The following is a 21,797-nucleotide window of genomic DNA, read 5'->3' on the forward strand; positions in this document are numbered from 1 at the left end:
CAGTCACTGGTATACTGCCTGACGTCTGTCCCTGGTCTCCTGTATCGGTCCATGTCCTCCTCATCAGTCACTGGTATACTGCCTGACGTTTGTCCCTGGTCTCCTGTATCAGTCCATGTTCTCCTCATCAGTCACTGGTATACTGCCTGACGTCTGTCCCTGGTCTCCTGTATCGGTCCATGTCCTCCTCATCAGTCACTGGTATACTGCCTGACGTCTGTCCCTGGTCTCCTGTATCGGTCCATGTCCTCCTCACCAGTCACTGGTATACTGCCTGACGTCTGTCCCTGGTCTCCTGTATCGGTCCATGTCCTCCTCATCAGTCACTGGTATACTGCCTGACGTCTGTCCCTGGTCTCCTGTATCGGTCCATGTCCTCCTCATCAGTCACTGGTATACTGCCTGACGTCTGTCCCTGGTCTCCTGTATCGGTCCATGTCCTCCTCACCAGTCACTGGTATACTGCCTGACGTCTGTCCCTGGTCTCCTGTATCGGTCCATGTTCTCCTCATCAGTCACTGGTATACTGCCTGACGTCTGTCCCTGGTCTCCTGTATAGGTCCATGTCCTCCTCATCAGTCACTGGTATACTGCCTGACGTCTGTCCCTGGTCTCCTGTATCGGTCCATGTCCTCCTCATCAGTCACTGGTATACTGCCTGACGTCTGTCCCTGGTCTCCTGTATCGGTCCATGTCCTCCTCATCAGTCACTGGTATACTGCCTGACGTCTGTCCCTGGTCTCCTGTATCGGTCCATGTCCTCCTCCCCAGTCACTGGTATACTGCCTGACGTCTGTCCCTGGTCTCCTGTATCGGTCCATGTCCTCCTCATCAGTCACTGGTATACTGCCTGACGTCTGTCCCTGGTCTCCTGTATCGGTCCATGTCCTCCTCATCACTCACTGGTATACTGCCTGACGTCTGTCCCTGGTCTCCTGTATCGGTCCATGTCCTCCTCATCAGTCACTGGTATACTGCCTGACGTCTGTCCCTGGTCTCCTGTATCGGTCCATGTCCTCCTCACCAGTCACTGGTATACTGCCTGACGTCTGTCCCTGGTCTCCTGTATCGGTCCATGTCCTCCTCATCAGTCACTGGTATACTGCCTGACGTCTGTCCCTGGTCTCCTGTATCGGTCCATGTCCTCCTCATCAGTCACTGATATACTGCCTGACGTCTGTCCCTGGTCTCCTGTATCGGTCCATGTCCTCCTCATCAGTCACTGGTATACTGCCTGACGTCTGTCCCTGGTCTCCTGTATCGGTCCATGTCCTCCTCATCAGTCACTGGTATACTGCCTGACGTCTGTCCCTGGTCTCCTGTATCGGTCCATGTCCTCCTCATCAGTCACTGGTATACTGCCTGACGTCTGTCCCTGGTCTCCTGTATCGGTCCATGTCCTCCTCATCAGTCACTGGTATACTGCCTGACGTCTGTCCCTGGTCTCCTGTATCGGTCCATGTCCTCCTCACCAGTCACTGATATACTGCCTGACGTCTGTCCCTGGTCTCCTGTATCGGTCCATGTCCTCCTCATCAGTCACTGGTAAACAAGCCTGCATACCTCTACCACTAGGATGGGGGCTCTTGTAGCAGTCGGTTCTTCAACCGATTATCATGGATAGATAGGCCACACCACACCGATTTAAAATGCAGGTGAAGTAGTTTATTTAGAGTGTAAGTAGACAAAAAAGCCTTTACTCCAAGCAGGGTAAGCAGGTAGTTACAACAACAGGAGAGCACAATGGGTACAAGGTTTCGGTCCAGGACCTTCCTCAGGCCTAGAGGTCTGTGTAATGTAGGAGAAGGAATCCGGGCTGCACACCGGCACCTCAATGTCTCTGTCCTCAGCACCTTCCTCCTCCTCCTCCTCCTCCTCCTCCTCTAGGATGTTCAGGATGTCATTGCCATCTTCCCCCAGGACCCCAAACCTTCCTGGCGAAATCTCTACAGCTGATAATTCGTGCGTTATTCCAGTCACCTGTTTGCGAGACTCAGACAAAGCACTTTTCCTTTTTACTATTTGGAACTCCTCCTCATCTGCAGACTTGGGCCCTGGTGCACAGAGGTCTCTGCAGTAATGTCAGACACTATATACTGGGCGGCTCGGTGACTCTGATGATACTTGGGCCCTGGTGCACAGAGGTCTCTGCAGTAATATCAGACACTATACTGGGCGGCTCGGTGACTCTGATGACACTTGGGCCCTGGTGCACAGAGGTCTCTGCAGTAACATCAGACACTATATACTGGGCGGCTCGGTGACTCTGATGACACTTGGGCCCTGGTGCACAGAGGTCTCTGCAGTAATGTCAGACACTATATACTGGGCGGCTCGGTGACTCTGATGATACTTGGGCCCTGGTGCACAGAGGTCTCTGCAGTAATGTCAGACACTATATACTGGGCGGCTCGGTGACTCTGATGACACTTGGGCCCTGGTGCACAGAGGTCTCTGCAGTAATATCAGACACTATACTGGGCGGCTCGGTGACTCTGATGATACTTGGGCCCTGGTGCACAGAGGTCTCTGCAGTAATGTCAGACACTATATACTGGGCGGCTCGGTGACTCTGATGATACTGGGGCCCTGGTGCACAGAGGTCTCTGCAGTACAGTCAGACACTATATACTGGGCGGCTCGGTGACTCTGATGATACTTGGGCCCTGGTGCACAGAGGTCTCTGCAGTAATGTCAGACACTATATACTGGGCGGCTCGGTGACTCTGATGATACTTGGGCCCTGGTGCACAGAGGTCTCTGCAGTAATGTCAGACACTATATACTGGGCGGCTCGGTGACTCTGATGATACTTGGGCCCTGGTGCACAGAGGTCTCTGCAGTAATGTCAGACACTATATACTGGGCGGCTCGGTGCTGACAACAGATAATTCCTGTGACCGACAATCTTTCGGTGTAACAGGTCGTGTTATAAGTCTGTCCGACATGCACAATTTTGGCAGATTGTTGTCTTAAAACATGAGCTATCAAAACAACAACGATAGCGAGGATACACTCCATGTAACAGGAGCGCAGGCAGCAGACCACCACTATCTTCTATGGGGCCCCTCCCACTGCTCCCTGTAGCCACCCTGAGCCCCCAGATCACTGGCCAAATCCTTCCCAGTCTCCTCGGATGGATTGCCACCATTTTGGTTGTAATGTGCCAGTGGGCACTCACAGATTACATATAAGCTCTCCTGTCCAGGCGTCTCTTGTAAGGACAGGCTCTCCATACGTCAAACATTTTACATGAGGACAAGGGTAGGCCAAAGGTCTCCCCCAATCTATGGCACAACCTTGGTTGCCCAGGGTAATACCATATACCCCTGTCAGATCCCAGATAGAAGACGTGAGGCAGATGTCTGGTGGCTTCATAGTCTGGGAGGAGTTGGGCCCTTACTCTGTAGCCACCATTCCAGAAGCCTTCTTTGTTGTAGCTCTTGGCCGGGGGGATGAGTAATGTAGATTGCCTGTTCAGCGAGTGCTGTAAGTCCGCCAGTGCCACCGCCTCAGACTGGTGGAGAACAGTGACCATCACAGTCAGACGCCTGGACAGCTGGATAACCTGCAGATGGCTTCAGATGTCATTGTGCTTTGTAGAATGACAATTTCCCAGAACATGTCCCGACTCTGAGGCAGCTTAAAGCGTGGATCTCAGATGCATCAAACTGCATGAAGCTTTCCAATAAGTTTCTGCCTATGTACTGCCATGTGGGGGCGTCCTCCTCCAGACCCCTACACTTAGCGCACACCCCAGACAAGAAATGCAGTGCCGATTATGTGGAGCGAGTAATGCCCCTATTCCACCGGTCGTTAAGAGGGGTTACTTGCACTCTGCTCGCCGTCCTCCATGTCGTCTCTGGGGTCAGTGCTGTGGGGTTACTTGCACTCTGCTCGCCGTCCTCCATGTTGTCTCTGGGGTCAGTGCTGTGGGGTTACTTGCACTCTGCTCGCCGTCCTCCATGTTGTCTCTGGGGTCAGTGTGTGGGGTTACTTGCACTCTGCTCGCCGTCCTCCATGTTGTCTCTGGGGTCAGTGCTGTGGGGTTACTTGCACTCTGCTCGCCGTCCTCCATGTTGTCTCTGGGTCAGTGCTGTGGGGTTACTTGCACTCTGCTCGCCGTCCTCCATGTTGTCTCTGGGGTCAGTGCTGTGGGGTTACTTGCACTCTGCTCGCCGTCCTCCATGTTGTCTCTGGGGTCAGTGCTGTGGGGTTACTTGCACTCTGCTCGCCGTCCTCCATGTTGTCTCTGGGGTCAGTGCTGTGGGGTTACTTGCACTCTGCTCGCCGTCCTCCATGTTGTCTCTGGGGTCAGTGCTGTGGGGTTACTTGCACTCTGCTCGCCGTCCTCCATGTTGTCTCTGGGGTCAGCGCTGTGGGGTTACTTGCACTCTGCTCGCCGTCCTCCATGTTGTCTCTGGGTCAGTGCTGTGGGGTTACTTGCACTCTGCTCGCCGTCCTCCATGTTGTCTCTGGGTCAGTGCTGTGGGGTTACTTGCACTCTGCTCGCCGTCCTCCATGTTGTCTCTGGGTCAGTGCTGTGGGGTTACTTGCACTCTGCTCGCCGTCCTCCATGTTGTCTCTGGGGTCAGTGCTGTGGGGTTACTTGCACTCTGCTCGCCGTCCTCCATGTTGTCTCTGGGTCAGTGCTGTGGGGTTACTTGCACTCTGCTCGCCGTCCTCCATGTTGTCTCTGGGGTCAGTGTGTGGGGTTACTTGCACTCTGCTCGCCGTCCTCCATGTTGTCTCTGGGGTCAGCGCTGTGGGGTTACTTGCACTCTGCTCGCCGTCCTCCATGTTGTCTCTGGGGTCAGTGCTGTGGGGTTACTTGCACTCTGCTCGCCGTCCTCCATGTTGTCTCTGGGGTCAGTGCTGTGGGGTTACTTGCACTCTGCTCGCCGTCCTCCATGTTGTCTCTGGGGTCAGTGCTGTGGGGTTACTTGCACTCTGCTCGCCGTCCTCCATGTTGGGCCTGTTCGGGATTGGTTCAGTCTCTGCCTCTGGGGTTACAGGTATTAGAGGCTTCTGAGAGTCCTACACAATTCCAGCCAGTGCTCAGGCATCAGATCTAGGACTATTAACCCTCTCCTCTCTGAATCACATACAGCGCTATTACCCTGGGACCCTGTATACAGTACTTGCAGTCATCCCTGATGCCTGGTGCAGTTAACCAGGATCGGTCTCTCTCTCTGGGATCGGTCGCTCTCTCTGGGATCGGTCGCTTTCTCTCTCTATGGGATCGGTGTCTCTTGCTCTCTGGGATTGGTCTCTCTCTCTCTGGGATTGGTCTTTCTCTCTCTGGGATCAGTCTCTCTCTCTCTGGGATTGGTCTTTCTTTCTCTCTCTCTCTCTCTCTCTGGTATCAGTCTCTCTCTCTCTGGGATTGGTCTCTCTCTCTCTGGGATTGGTCTCTCTCTCTCTGGGATCAGTCTCTCTCTCTCTCTCTCTCTCTGGGATTGGTCTTTCTTTCTCTCTCTCTCTCTCTCTCTCTGGTATCAGTCTCTCTCTCTCTGGGATTGGTCTCTCTCTCTCTGGGATTGGTCTCTCTCTCTCTGGGATCAGTCTCTCTCTCTCTCTCTGGGATCAGTCTCTCTCTCTCTCTCTCTCTCTGGGATATGTCTCTCTCGCTCTCTGGGATAGGTCTCTCTCTCTCTCTCTCTCTCTCTCTCTCTGGGATAGGTCTCTCGCTCTCTGGGATAGGTCTCTGTCTCTCTCTCTCTGGGATAGGTCTCTCTCTCTGGGATCTCTCTCTCGTTCTCTCTCTCTGGGATAGGTCTCTCTCTCTGGGATCTCTCTCTCTGGGATCTCTCTCTCGGTCTCTCTCTCTCTCTCTCTCTGGGATCTCTCTCTTTCTGGCATCGGTCAATCTCTGGGATCTCTCTCTCGTTCTCTCTCTCTGGGATTGGTCTCTCTCTCTCTCTGGGATCTCTCTCTTTCTGGCATTGGTCAATCTCTGGGATCGCTGAATATAGTATAGCAGCACAGGCAAAAAGTAGAAAAAAATAATTAGTGCCTGCCTCACCAGACTGGGCTCAATGTCCGGGATAATCCAATGAATTTAAAGGAGACAGCACTTTGTAGAGTGAAAAACAGTGACCTTTATTCACACCTCAATGCGACGTTTCGGCTATACACAGTAGCCTTCCTCTCTGGGATCGGTCTCTCTCTCTCTGGGATCGATCTTTCTCTCTGGGATCGCTTTAACTGGGATCAGTCTCTCTTTTTGGAATCAGTCTCTTGCTCTCTCTGGGATCGGTCTCTCTCGCTCTCTGGGATAGGTGTCTCTGGCTCTCTCTGGGATCGGTCTGGCTCTCTCTCTGGGATCGGTCCCGCTCTCTCTCTCTCTGGGATCGGTCCCGCTCTCTCTCTCTGGGATCGGTCTCGCTATCTCTGGGATTGTTCTTTCTGGGATCGGTCTCTCTTTCTCTCTAGGATCGGTCTCTCTCTCTGGGATCGGTCTCTCTCTTTCTGGGATCACTCTCACCGGGATCGGTCTCTCTCTCTCTCTCTGGGATCGGTCTCTCTTGCTCTCTGGGATCAGTGTCTCTCGCTCTCTGGGATCGGTCTTTCTCTCTGGGATCGCTTTAACTGGGATCAGTCTCTCTTTTTGGAATCAGTCTCTTGCTCTCTCTGGGATCGGTCTCTCTGGCTCTCTGGGATAGGTGTCTCTGGCTCTCTCTGGGATCGGTCTGGCTCTCTCTCTGGGATCGGTCTCGCTATCTCTGGGATTGTTCTTTCTGGGATCGGTCTCTCTTTCTCTCTAGGATCGGTCTCTCTCTCTGGGATCGGTCTCTCTCTTTCTGGGATTACTCTCACCGGGATCGGTCTCTCTCTCTCTCTGGGATCGGTCTCTCTTGCTCTCTGGGATCAGTGTCTCTCGCTCTCTGGGATCGCTTTAACTGGGATCAGTCTCTCTTTTTGGAATCAGTCTCTTGCTCTCTCTCTGGGATCGGTCGCTCTCTCTCTCTCTCTGGGAATCGGTTGCTCTCTCTCTCTGGGATCGCTCTTACTGGGATTGGTCTCTTTTTGGGATTGGTCTCTCTCTCTTGGACCGATTGCTCACTGGGTTCGCTCTCTCTCACTAGGACGCTCTCTCTCTGGTCTCTGGTGTCTCTTTCTCTTTGGGATCGGTCTATGGCTAGGATAGGTCTCTCTCTCTCTCTGGGATCTCTCTCTCTCTCTCTGGGATCTCTCTCTGGCATCGGTCTCTCTCTGGGATCGGTCTCTCTCTCTCTCTGGGATCGCTTTAACTGGGATCAGTCTCTCTTTTTGGAATCAGTCTCTCTCTCTCTCTCTCTGGGATCGGTCTTGCTTTCTCTCTCTGGGATCGGTCTCGCTATCTCTGGGAATGTTCTCTCTGGGATCGGTCTCTCTTTCTAGGATCGATCTCACTCTTTGGGATCGGTCTCTCTCTCTCTGGGATCACTCTCACTGGGATCGGTCTCTCTCTCTCTGGGATTGGTCTCTCTCACTCTCTGGGATCGGTGTCTCTCGCTCTCTGGGATCGGTGTCTCTCGCTCTCTGGGACCGATCGCTCTCTGGGTTCGCTCTCTCTCACTAGGACACTCTCTCTCTGGGATTGGTCGCTCTCTCTCTGGGAATCGGTCGCTCTCTCTCTCTGGGATCGCTCTCACTGGGATTGGTCTCTTTTTGGGATCGGTCTCTCTCTCTTGGACCGATCGCTCGCTGGGTTCGCTCTCTCTCACTAGGACGCACTCTCTCTGGGATCGGTCGCTCTCTCTCTCTGGGGCCAATCGCTCGCTGGGTTTGCTCTCTCTCACTAGGACACTCTCTCTCTGGCATCGGTCGCTCTCTCTCTCTGGGATCGGTCTAACTGGGATTGGTCTCTCTTTTTGGGATCGGTCTCTCTCTGGGACCGATCGCTTGCTGGGTTCGCTTTCTCACTAGGACACTGTCACTGGGATCGGTCGCTCTCTCTGTGGAATCAATCGCTCTCTCTCTCTGGGACCGGTCGCTCGCTGGGTTCACTCTCTCTCACTAGAACACTTTCTCTCACTGGGATCAGTCGCTCTCTTTCTGGGATAGGTCTTTCTCTCTTTCTCTGGGATCGGTCGCTCTCTCTCTGGGATCGATCTCTCTCTGGGATCGGTCACTTTCTCTCTCTATGGGATCGGTCCCTCTCGCTCTCTGGGATTGGTCTCTCTCTGGGATCGGTCTCTGTCTGGGATTGGTCTCTCTCTCTCTCTCTCTGGGATCAGTCTCTCTCTCTCTGGGATAGGTCTCTCTCGCTTTCTCTCTGGGATCGATCTCTCTCGCTTTCTCTCTGGGATCAGTGTCTCTTTCTCTTTGGGATCGGTCTATGGCTAGGATAGGTCTCTCTCTCTCTATCTCTCTCTCTCTGGGATCTCTCTCTTTCTCATTCTCTGGCATCGGTCTCTCTCTGGGATCGGTCTCTCTCTCTCTCTCTCTGGGATCGGTCTTTCTCTCTGGGATTGCTTTAACTGGGATCAGTCTCTCTTTTTGGAATCAGTCTCTTGCTCTCTCTCTTGGATCGGTCTCTCTCTCTCTCCCTGGGATCGGTCTTGCTTTCTCTCTCTGGGATCGGTCTCGCTATCTCTGGGATTGTTCTCTCTGGGATCGGTCTCTCTTTCTAGGATCGATCTCACTCTCTGGAATCGGTCTCTCTCTCTGGGATCACTCTCACTGGGATCGGTCTCTCTCTCTCTGGGATTGGTCTCTCTCGCTCTCTGGGATCGGTGTCTCTCGCTCTCTGGGATCGGTCGCTCTCTCTCTCTGGGAATCGGTCGCTCTCTCTCTGGGATCGCTCTCACTGGGATTGGTCTCTTTTTTTGGGATCGGTCTCTCTCTCTGGGACCGATCGCTCTCTGAGTTCGCTCTCTCTCACTAGGACACTCTCTCTCTGGGATCGGTCGCTCTCTCTCTGGGATCGGTCGCTCTCTCTCTGGTACCGATCGCTCGCTGGGTTCGCTCTCTCTCACTAGGACACTCTCTCTCTCTGGGATCGGTTGCTCTCTCTCTGGGATCGGTCGCTCTCTCTGGGACCGATCGCTCGCTGGGTTCGCTCTCTCTCACTAGGACACTCTCTCTCTCTGCGATCAGTTGCTCTCTCTCTGGGATCGGTCTCTCTCTCTCTGGGACCGATCGCTCGCTGGGTTCGCTCTCTCACTGGGATCGGTCGCTCTCTTTCTCTGGGATCGGTCACTCTCTGGGATCGGTCTAGCTGGGATTGGTCTCTCTTTTTGGGATCGGTCTCTCTCTCTGGGACCGATCGCTTGCTGGGTTCGCTCTCTCACTAGGATAATCTCACTGGGATCGGTCGCTCTCTCTCTGGGATCAGTCGCTATCTCTCTCTGGGACCGGCCGCTCGCTGGGTTCGCTCTCTCACTAGAACACTTTCTCTCACTGGGATCGGTCGCTCTCTTTCTGGGATAGGTCTCCCTCTCTCTGGGATCGGTCGCTCTCTCTCTGGGATCGGTCGCTCTCTCTCTCTCTGGGATCGGTCGCTCTCTGGGATCGGTCTAACAGGGATTGGTCTCTCTTTTTGGGATCGGTCTCTCTCTCTGGGAACGATCGCTTGCTGGGTTCGCTCTCTCATTGGATACTCTCACTGGGATCGGTCGCTCTTTCTCTGGGATCAGTCGCTATCTCTCTCTGGGACCGGTCGCTCGCTGGGTTTGCTCTCTCTCACTAGAACACTTTCTCTCACTGGGATCGGTCGCTCTCTTTCTGGGATAGGTCTCCCTCTCTCTGGGATCGGTCGCTCTCTCTCTCTCTGGGATCGGTCTAACAGGGATTGGTCTCTCTTTTTGGGATCGGTCTCTCTCTCTGGGACCGATCGCTCGCTGGGTTCGCTCTCTCAATAGGAAACTCTCACTGGGATCGGTCGCTCTCTCTCTGGGATCAGTCGCTATCTCTCTCTGGGAGCCGTCGCTCGCTGGGTTCGCTCTCTCTCACTAGAACACTTTCTCTTACTGGGATCGGTCGCTCTCTTTCTGGAATAGGTCTCTCTCTCTCTCTCTGGGATCGGTCTAACAGGGATTGGTCTCTCTTTTTGGGATCGGTCTCTCTCTCTGGGACCGATCGCTCGCTGGGTTCGCTCTCTCAATAGGATACTCTCCCTGGGATCGGTCGCTCTCTCTCTGGGATCAGTTGCTATCTCTCTCTGGGACCGGTCGCTCGCTGGGTTCGCTCTCTCTCACTAGAACACTTTCTCTCACTGGGATCGGTCGCTCTCTTTCTGGAATAGGTCTCCCTCTCTCTGGGATCGGTCGCTCTCTCTCTCTCTCTGGGATTGGTCGCTCTCTGGGATTGGTCTCTCTTTTTGGGATTGGTCTCTCTCTCTGGGACCGATCGCTCGCTGGGTTCGCTCTCTCACTGGGATCGGTCGCTCTCTTTCTGGATAGGTCTCCCTCTCTCTGGGATCGGTCGCTCTCTCTCTCTCTCTGGGATCGGTCGCTCTCTGGGATTGGTCTCTCTTTTTGGGATCGGTCTCTCTCTCTGGGACCGATCGCTCGCTGGGTTCGCTCTCTCACTGGGATCGGTCAATCTCTTTATATCATCACACATTCTTGTTAAGAAAATTGATGTATACTTTTAACTGTACATCTCGTGTATACCGTTTTCTTGTATACTAATTGTTTACTACTGTTTTCTTTATTCAAGAAACCTTAATGAAAACCATTGAATCAGACATTTGCAATCCCTTCTTCATTATATCTTTATTAGTAACTTTAGTACTTACAGCAGCGACAGCAGAGACAGCAGCCATCTCCTCATCCACAGCCCCAGACTGACCTCCACAAGATGGACCTTCTCCAGCATCAGGATGGAGGCCCCGATCCAGACCAGGGCCTATCCCAGAGCACTCAGCCCAGGTCCTCTCACCTCCTCCAGGATCTGAAGCCACGCCCCCTCCCCCAGAGGAAGCTCAGGAGCACACCACCTCTCCTCACACCAACTCACCACAGAGAGGTAGTCACAGCCCCGCCCCCTGGATGACATCATATCACTGATATGGTATAATGATATGTGATGAGACGTCAGATCCTGGCTTCTTATACTGCACATATATTAGGGGTGAGGTGCTGGCAGTATACTCTCTTGTATATACATATATTAGGGGTGAGGTGCTGGCAGTATACTCTCCTGTGTATATACATATATAAGGGGTGAGGTGCTGGCAGTATACTCTCCTGTGTATATACATATATTAGGGGTGAGGTGCTGGCAGTATACTCTCCTGTGTATATACATATATTAGGGGTGAGGTGCTGGCAGTATACTCTCCTGTGTATATACATATATAAGGGGTGAGGTGCTGGCAGTATACTCTCCTGTGTATATATATATATTAGGGGTGAGGTGCTGGCAGTATACTCTCCTGTATATACATATATTAGGGGTGAGGTGCTGGCAGTATACTCTCCTGTGTATATACATATATTAGGGGTGAGGTGCTGGCAGTATACTCTCCTGTGTATATATATATATTAGGGGTGAGGTGCTGGCAGTATACTCTCCTGTGTATATACATATATTAGGGGTGAGGTGCTGGCAGTATACTCTCCTGTGTATATACATATATTAGGGGTGAGGTGCTGGCAGTATACTCTCCTGTGTATATACATATATTAGGGGTGAGGTGCTGGCAGTATACTCTCCTGTGTATATACATATATAAGGGGTGAGGTGCTGGCAGTATACTCTCCTGTGTATATACATATATTAGGGGTGAGGTGCTGGCAGTATACTCTCCTGTGTATATACATATATTAGGGGTGAGGTGCTGGCAGTATACTCTCCTGTGTATATACATATATTAGGGGTGAGGTGCTGGCAGTATACTCTCCTGTGTATATACATATATTAGAAGCGAGGTGCTGGCAGTATACTGTCCTGTATATACATATATTAGGGGTGAGGTGCTGGCAGTATACTCTCCTGTGTATATACATATATAAGGGGTGAGGTGCTGGCAGTATACTCTCCTGTGTATATATATATATTAGGGGTGAGGTGCTGGCAGTATACTCTCCTGTATATACATATATTAGGGGTGAGGTGCTGGCAGTATACTCTCCTGTGTATATACATATATTAGGGGTGAGGTGCTGGCAGTATACTCTCCTGTGTATATATATATATTAGGGGTGAGGTGCTGGCAGTATACTCTCCTGTATATACATATATTAGGGGTGAGGTGCTGGCAGTATACTCTCCTGTGTATATACATATATTAGGGGTGAGGTGCTGGCACTATACTCTCCTGTATATACATATATTAGGGGTGAGGTGCTGGCAGTATACTCTCCTGTATATACATATATTAGGGGTGAGGTGCTGGCAGTATACTGTCCTGTATATACATATATTAGGGGTGAGGTGCTGGCAGTATACTCTCCTGTGTATATACATATATTAGGGGTGAGGTGCTGGCAGTATACTCTCCTGTGTATATACATATATAAGGGGTGAGGTGCTGGCAGTATACTCTCCTGTGTATATACATATATTAGGGGTGAGGTGCTGGCAGTATACTCTCCTGTGTATATACATATATTAGGGGTGAGGTGCTGGCAGTATACTCTCCTGTGTATATACATATATTAGGGGTGAGGTGCTGGCAGTATACTCTCCTGTGTATATACATATATTAGGGGTGAGGTGCTGGCAGTATACTCTCCTGTGTATATACATATATTAGGGGTGAGGTGCTGGCAGTATACTCTCCTGTGTATATACATATATTAGGGGTGAGGTGCTGGCAGTATACTCTCCTGTGTATATACATATATTAGGGGTGAGGTGCTGGCAGTATACTCTCCTGTATATACATATATTAGGGGTGAGGTGCTGGCAGTATACTCTCCTGTGTATATACATATATTAGGGGTGAGGTGCTGGCAGTATACTCTCCTGTGTATATACATATATTAGGGGTGAGGTGCTGGCAGTATACTCTCCTGTATATACATATATTAGGGGTGAGGTGCTGGCAGTATACTCTCCTGTATATACATATATTAGAAGTGAGGTGCTGGCAGTATACTCTCCTGTGTATATACATATATTAGGGGTGAGGTGCTGGCAGTATACTCTCCTGTGTATATACATATATTAGGGGTGAGGTGCTGGCAGTATACTCTCCTGTGTATATACATATATTAGGGGTGAGGTGCTGGCAGTATACTCTCCTGTATATACATATATTAGGGGTGAGGTGCTGGCAGTATACTCTCCTGTGTATATACATATATAAGGGGTGAGGTGCTGGCAGTATACTCTCCTGTGTATATACATATATAAGGGGTGAGGTGCTGGCAGTATACTCTCCTGTGTATATACATATATTAGGGGTGAGGTGCTGGCAGTATACTCTCCTGTGTATATACATATATTAGGGGTGAGGTGCTGGCAGTATACTCTCCTGTGTATATACATATATTAGGGGTGAGGTGCTGGCAGTATACTCTCCTGTATATACATATATTAGGGGTGAGGTGCTGGCAGTATACTCTCCTGTGTATATACATATATTAGGGGTGAGGTGCTGGCAGTATACTCTCCTGTGTATATACATATATTAGGGGTGAGGTGCTGGCAGTATACTCTCCTGTGTATATACATATATAAGGGGTGAGGTGCTGGCAGTATACTCTCCTGTGTATATACATATATTAGGGGTGAGGTGCTGGTACTCTCCTGTGTACATGTATATATGTATACTCTCCTGTGTATATACTGGCAGTACATGCAGTGGCAGCCTCTGGCTTCCTGGGCTGCAATATACTCTCCTGTATATATATATATATATATATATATGTATATACACTCACCGGCCACTTTATTAGGTACACCATGCTAGTAACGGGTTGGACCCCCTTTTGCCTTCAGAACTGCCCCAATTCTTCCTGGCATAGATACAACAAGATGCTGGAAGCTTCCTCAGAGATTTTGGTCCATAGTGACATGATGACATCACACAGTTGCCGCAGATTTGTCGGCTGCACATCCATGATGCCAATCTCCCGTTCCACCACATCCCAAAGATGCTCTATTGGACTGAGATCTGGTGACTGTGGAGGCCATTGGAGTACAGTGACCTCATTGTCATGTTCAAGAAACCAGTCTGAGATGATTCTAGCTTTATGACATGGCGCATTATCCTGCTGAAAGTCGCCATCAGATGTTGGGTCCATTGTGGTCATAAAGGGATGGACATGGTCAGCAACAATACTCAGGTAGGCTGTGGCGTTGCAACCATGCTCAATTGGTACCAAGGGGCCCAAAGAGTGCCAAGAAAATATTCCCCACACCATGACACCACCACCACCAGCCTGGACCGTTGATACAAGGCAGGATGGATCCATGCTTTCATGTTGTTGACGCCAAATTCTGACCCTACCATCCGAATGTCGCAGCAGAAATCGAGACTCATCAGACCAGGCAACGTTTTTCCAATCTTCTACTGTCCAATTTCGATGAGCTTGTGCAAATTGTAGCCTCAGTTTCCTGTTCTTAGCTGAGCGGAGTGGCCCCCGGTGTGGTCTTCTGCTGCTGTAGCCCATCTGCCTCAGAGTTGGATGTACTGTGCGTTCAGAGATGCTCTTCTGCCTACCTTGGTTGTAACGGTTGGCTATTTGAGTCACTGTTGCCTTTCTATCAGCTGGAACCAGTCTGCCCATTCTCCTCTGACCTCTGGCATCAACAAGGCATTTCCGCCCACAGAACGGCCGCTCACTGGATGCTTTTTCTTTTTCGGACCATTCTCTGTAAACCCTAGAGATGGTTGTGCGTGAAAATCCCAGTAGATCAGCAGTTTCTGAAATACTCAGACCAGCCCTTCTGGCACCAACAACCATGCCACGTTCAAAGGCCCTCAAATCACCTTTCTTCCCCTTACTGATGCTCGGTTGGAACTGCAGGAGATTGTCTTGACCATGTCTACATGCCTAAATGCACTGAGTTGCAGCCATGTGATTGGCTGATTATAAATTAAGTGGTAACGTGCAGTTGGACAGGTGTACCTAATAAAGTGGCCGGTGAGTGTATATATAATGTATACTCTCCTGTGTATATGTAGATATATACGGGTGTTGCTAGTCTATACACCCCTGGCAAAAGACTGTACTTCAAGTAAAGTGGTAATGAAGTTATGCCTAAGTTTTGCCAGTAGATGTCACTATTATTTGTCTATGCACTTGTATATTGCACAGCTGTAGTAAACAAGGGTTATTGTTTGTTTGTAATCTGTTCACCAATAAGAGCTCTTTTCTCTTCTCCGCCTATCTCCATTCTCCTTTTTCTTCTTGCACTCTCTTCTCCACCACTCACAGGAGGTATTACACACCCTGTAGGAAGTGGTCACATGGGGAGAGGGAGTACACACCCACACTTAGTGAGTCTTTTCCGAATCTTGCTAGAGAGAGGACACAAGACAAGACAGTCCCTGCTGTAGTTCAGCTGTAGTTCGTCCGGGATGAAAGAACAGTCCAGTGTAGTCTAGTCTTTGGTAGTGGATGGACACACATGGGAGACGCAGATACTTTCTTCCTATAAGCAACTCTAGTACTTCTCTAGCAACTCTAGCAACTTCTAGATATGCAGTAACTACTCGAGAGAGAACAAGTCAGAGATCACGCCAACCCACGCCGTGAACATCTCTAAAGTTGCAGGATGGTATCCTGAAACAAGAGGAACTGATTCAAATAGAGCAAAGTTGCTACAAGCCTATGTATTCTATCTCGCAGCGCGGATGTAACCAGGTAATTTTGGCCACCCTGCTCAACTCAGGTAACAAGAGTCACCCGACACTGGGGGGTAATAGGCGGTATCACAACAGAGGTCGAACCACGGACACAAGGAGTCTTCTACTTTCATGTATTCTTAAGTATTCTACTTCTTCTTCTAAAGTTCCGGCAGAGCACATTTCTAAACTGGGTTGGGACTCTCAGGACAAACTCCTCTCTGCTGCTCTGACCTCTCTGGACAAACTCCTCTCTGCTGCTCTGACCTCTCAGGACAAACTCCTCTCTGCTGCTCTGACCTCTCTGGACAAACTCCTCTCTGCTGCTCTGACCTCTCTGGACAAACTATTCTCTGCTACTCTGAACTCTCAGGACAAACTGCTCTCTGCTGCTCTGACCTCTCTGGACAAACTCCTCTCTGCTGCTCTGACCTCTCTGGACAAACTCCTCTCTGCTGCTCTGACCTCTCTGGACAAACTCCTCTCTGCTACTCTGAACTCTCAGGACAAACTGCTCTCTGCTGCTCTGACCTCTCTGGACAAACTCCTCTCTACTACTCTGAACTCTCAGGACAAACTCCTCTCTGCTGCTCTGACCTCTCTGGACAAACTCCTCTCTGCTGCTCTGACCTCTCTGGACAAACTCCTCTCTGCTGCTCTGACCTCTCTGGACAAACTCCTCTCTGCTGCTCTGACCTCTCTGGACAAACTCCTCTCTGCTGCTCTGACCTCTCTGGACAAACTCCTCTCTGCTGCTCTGACCTCTCAGGACAAACTGCTCTCTGCTGCTCTGACCTCTCAGGACAAACTGCTCTCTGCTGCTCTGACCTCTCTGGACAAACTCCTCTCTGCTGCTCTGACCTCTCTGGACAAACTCCTCTCTGCTGCTCTGACCTCTCAGGACAAACTCCTCTCTGCTGCTCTGACCTCTCTGGACAAACTCCTCTCTGCTGCTCTGACCTCTCTGGACAAACTCCTCTCTGCTGCTCTGACCTCTCAGGACAAACTCCTCTCTGCTGCTCTGACCTCTCTGGACAAACTCCTCTCTGCTGCTCTGACCTCTCTGGACAAACTCCTCTCTGCTGCTCTGACCTCTCTGGACAAACTCCTCTCTGCTGCTCTGACCTCTCTGGACAAACTCCTCTCTGCTGCTCTGACCTCTCTGGACAAACTCCTCTCTGCTGCTCTGACCTCTCTGGACAAACTCCTCTCTGCTGCTCTGACCTCTCTGGACAAACTATTCTCTGCTACTCTGAACTCTCAGGACAAACTGCTCTCTGCTGCTCTGACCTCTCTGGACAAACTCCTCTCTGCTGCTCTGACCTCTCTGGACAAACTGCTCTCTGCTGCTCTGACCTCTCTGGACAAACTCCTCTCTGCTGCTCTGACCTCTCAGGACAAACTGCTCTCTGCTGCTCTGACCTCTCTGGACAAACTCCTCTCTGCTGCTCTGACCTCTCTGGACAAACTCCTCTCTGCTGCTCTGAACCTTCTCTACTTCTCAGCACACAACCAAGTCCGCGCTGCTCTTTGCCCCTAAAGCTCTTAGCGCGGATGGTGTCAGGTCAGTGTCTATTATCTGCTACTGTCCTAAGTATTCCGGCAGTAAGAGCTTATTTATGGTAACAGGACTCAGTGATTATTACTCAGGCACCCACATCCTTGGGTCATCTCCCCCTTCTGTGGGTGCCATAGCTCCACTCCGGACCACCGTGATAAGTACCCAAGGGACCCCCTCACAGCCCGGCAGGTCACCAACCACAGGGGGAAGGGTATAGCCGGCCACTCTAAACTAAAAGCAGGTGTGCCCCCATATCTGTGTGCCCAAGCGGCACCGACACCACGACAACCTACCATCCGGCTGAAGGTCCTATTCCACGGAACGATTATCAGCCGTATTATACTGTGTATATATATGTATACTCTCCTGTGTATATATGTATACTCTCCTGTGTATGTGTATATATGTATACTCTCCTGTGTAAATGTATATATGTATACTCTCCTGTGTATATACTGGCAGTATATTAAGCGTCAGCCTCTGGCTTCTTGGGCCGCAGTATACTCTCCTGTGTATATATGTATAGTCTCCTGTGTATATGTATATATGTATACTCTCCTGTGTATATGTATACTCTCCTGGGTATATGTATACTCTCTTGTGTATATGTATATATGTATACTCTCCTGGGTATATGTATACTCTCCTGGGTATATGTATATATGTATACTCTCCTGTGTCTATTCAGAAATAACCGTAAAAATAAGAAAGGGGGAGGGGTCTGTCTATATGTTAAATCATGCCTTAAGCCTATTCTGCGGGAGGATATATGTGATGATAATGTGGAGTCTCTTTGGGTAGAAATAAGGGGAGGGACGAAGAATAATAAAATTCTTATAGGAGTGATTTATAAACCGCCAAGTATAGTGGAAGAATCAGAAAATCTTCTTATAAGACAAATAGATGCGGCAGCGAAGCAGGGGGAAGTCATTATTATGGGGGACTTTAACTACCCAAATATCAACTGGAAAGCAGAAACCTGCAGCTCCAGGAAGGGAAGCGTGTTTTTGGAAATAGTAAAAGATAATTACCTTTCCCAACTAGTAGAGGAACCAACAAGAGGGGGGGCCCTTCTGGACCTGATCTTAACCAATAGGCCCGACAGAATATCAAAAATAGAGGTGGGGGGTCACCTAGGTAATAGTGACCATAACATAGTAAGTTTTCAATTATCCTTCAATAAAATGATTAGCAAAGGGGCTACAAAAACATTAAATTTCAGGAAGGCTAATTTCCAAAAACTAAGAGAGGACCTTGGGAACATAGACTGGGACAATGCCTTCAGAAATAAAAGTACACAAGAGAAATGGGACATATTTAAGAGCATCCTGGGTAAATCGTGTGAACGACACATACCATATGGGAATAAACGTAGTAGAAGTAAGAGAAATCCAATGTGGTTAACTACAGCTGTAAGGGGTGCAATAAATGATAAGAAACAAGCATTCAGACAACTAAAACAAGAAGGTAGTGGGGAAGCATTGAGCAACTATAGACAGAAGAATAGAATGTGTAAAACGCAAATAAAAGAAGCAAAAATAGCAACAGAAAGAAGGATAGCCACAGAAAGTAAAACAAATCCCAAAATGTTCTTCACCTATATAAATAACAAAAGACTTAAAACCGAAAATGTTGGTCCCCTCAAAAATAATCTGGGTGTAATGGTGGAGGGGGAAGAGGAAAAGGCCAATCTACTAAATACATTCTTCTCTACTGTATTCACAGAGGAGAATCCCATAACAGACGATATGACTAGGGATAATGTTAATCCTCCCATAAATCTCACCTGCCTAACACAACAAGAAGTGGGGAAACGCCTTAAAAATATTAAAATCCATAAGTCACCGGGCCCAGAAGGTATCCATCCTAGAGTTTTGCAAGAATTAAATACTGTGTTAGACAGACCGTTATTCCTATTATTTAAAGATTCTATTACGACAGGGATTCTTCCACAGGACTGGCGCATAGCTAATGTGGTACCAATATTCAAGAAGGGGTCAAGGAGCGATCCTGGAAACTACAGGCCCGTAAGTCTAACATCTATAGTAGGTAAAGTATTTGAGGGGATTGTAAGAGATGCTATACTGGAGTATCTTAATGAAAATAATCTTATGACTCAGCACCAGCATGGATTTATGAGGGATCGGTCCTGTCAGACTAATCTGATCGGCTTCTATGAAGAGGTAAGTTATAGACTGGACCTGGGGGAGGCTGTGGATGTTGTGTATCTGGACTTTTCAAAGGCATTTGATACTGTGCCGCATGAAAGGTTGGTCTACAAAATGAGGATGCTGGGACTCGGGGAAAACGTATGCAAATGGGTAAGTAACTGGTTGTGTGATAGAAAACAGAGGGTGGTCATTGATGGAACATATTCAGATTGGGTTTTAGTTACTAGTGGGGTACCACAGGGGTCAGTGTTGGGTCCACTTCTTTTTAATATTTTTATTAATGATCTTGTAGAGGGGCTACAGAGCAGAATCTCCATTTTTGCAGATGATACTAAACTGGGTAAAGTAATCAGTACAGAGGAGGATAATATCATATTACAGAGGGATTTGGAGAAGCTAGAGGCTTGGGCGGAGAAATGGCAAATGAAGTTTAATGTGGATAAATGTAAGGTTATGCATTTGGGCCATAGAAATAATAAGTACAGTTATGTGCTAAATAATAAAACACTGGGTAAAACTACTTCCGAAAAGGACCTGGGGGTATTGGTGGACAGTAAACTCAACTTTAGTGATCAGTGCCAGGCAGCAGCTGCCAAGGCTAATAAAATAATGGGATGCATCAAAAGAGGTATAGATGCTAAAGATGAGAACATAGTTTTGCCTCTTTATAAATCACTGGTCAGACCACACTTGGAATACTGTGTACAGTTTTGGGCACCGGTATATAAGAAGGACACAGCTGACCTAGAGCGGGTGCAGAGGAGGGCAACAAAGGTCATTAAGGGAATGGGTGGGTTACAGTACCAGGACAGGTTATCACGCTTGGGGTTATTTACGCTAGAAAAAAGACGTCTTAGGGGCGATCTGATCACAATGTACAAATATATGAATGGACAGTACAGAGATTTTTGTAGTGGTCTTTTTACTCCTAGGTCTGTAACAATGACAAGGGGGCATCCTCTACGTCTAGAGGAAAGAAGATTTCATCATCAGCATCGACGCGGGTTCTTTACTGTACGAGCGGTAAGACTGTGGAACTCTCTGCCACATGATGTTGTCATGGCTGATTCAGTAAATAAGTTCAAGGGAGGCCCGGATGCTTTTCTTGAACAATATAATATTACAAGTTATGGGCATTAGATTTCTGGTGATACGTTGATCCGGGGATTGTTCTGGTTGCCATTGCAGTCGGGGGAGGGGGGAGGGGGGGGGGGGAGTTTCTCCCTGTGGTGGGGCGTTTGTCTTCTGCCTCATAGGGGTTTTTCGCCTTCCTGGATCAACACAGTAGGATTTTCCTAGGTTGAACCTGATGGACTCTTGTCTTCTTTCAACCTTATTTACTATGTTACTATGTTACTATGTTACTATGTTACTATGTGTATATACTGGCAGTATATTAAGCGTCAGCCTCCGGCTTCTTGGGCCGCAGTATACTCTCCTGTGTATATATGTATAGTCTCCTGTGTATGTGTATATATATATATATATATATATATATATATATATATATATATATGTATACTCTCCTGTGTATATACTGGCAGTATATTAAGCGTCAGCCTCTGGCTTCTTGGGCCGCAGTATACTCTCCTGTGTATATATGTATAGTCTCCTGTGTATGTGTATATATATATATATATATGTATACTCTCCTGTGTATATATATATATATGTATACTCTCCTGTGTATATATGTATAGTCTCCTGTGTATGTGTATATATATATATATATATGTATACTCTCCTGTGTATATACTGGCAGTATATTAAGCGTCAGCCTCTGGCTTCTTGGGCCGCAGTATACTCTCCTGTGTATATATGTATAGTCTCCTGTGTATGTGTATATATATATATATATATATATATATATGTATACTCTCCTGTGTATATATATATATGTATACTCTCCTGTGTATATATGTATAGTCTCCTGTGTATGTGTATATATATATATATATATATATATATATATATGTATACTCTCCTGTGTAAATGTATATATGTATACTCTCCTGTGTATATACTGGCAGTATATTAAGCGTCAGCCTCTGGCTTCTTGGGCCGCAGTATACTCTCCTGTGTATATATGTAGTCTCCTGTGTATGTGTATATATATATATATATATATATATATATATATATATATGTATACTCTCCTGTGTATATATATATATGTATACTATCCTGTGTATATATGTATAGTCTCCTGTGTATGTGTATATATATGTATACTCTCCTGTGTATATGTATACTCTCTTGTGTATATGTATGCTCTCTTGTGTATATGTATATATGTATACTCTCCTGTGTATGTGTATATATATATATGTATACT

The sequence above is a fragment of the Dendropsophus ebraccatus genome, chromosome 13 (genome assembly GCF_027789765.1).
Source record: "Dendropsophus ebraccatus isolate aDenEbr1 chromosome 13, aDenEbr1.pat, whole genome shotgun sequence".
Taxonomy (NCBI): domain Eukaryota; kingdom Metazoa; phylum Chordata; class Amphibia; order Anura; family Hylidae; genus Dendropsophus; species Dendropsophus ebraccatus.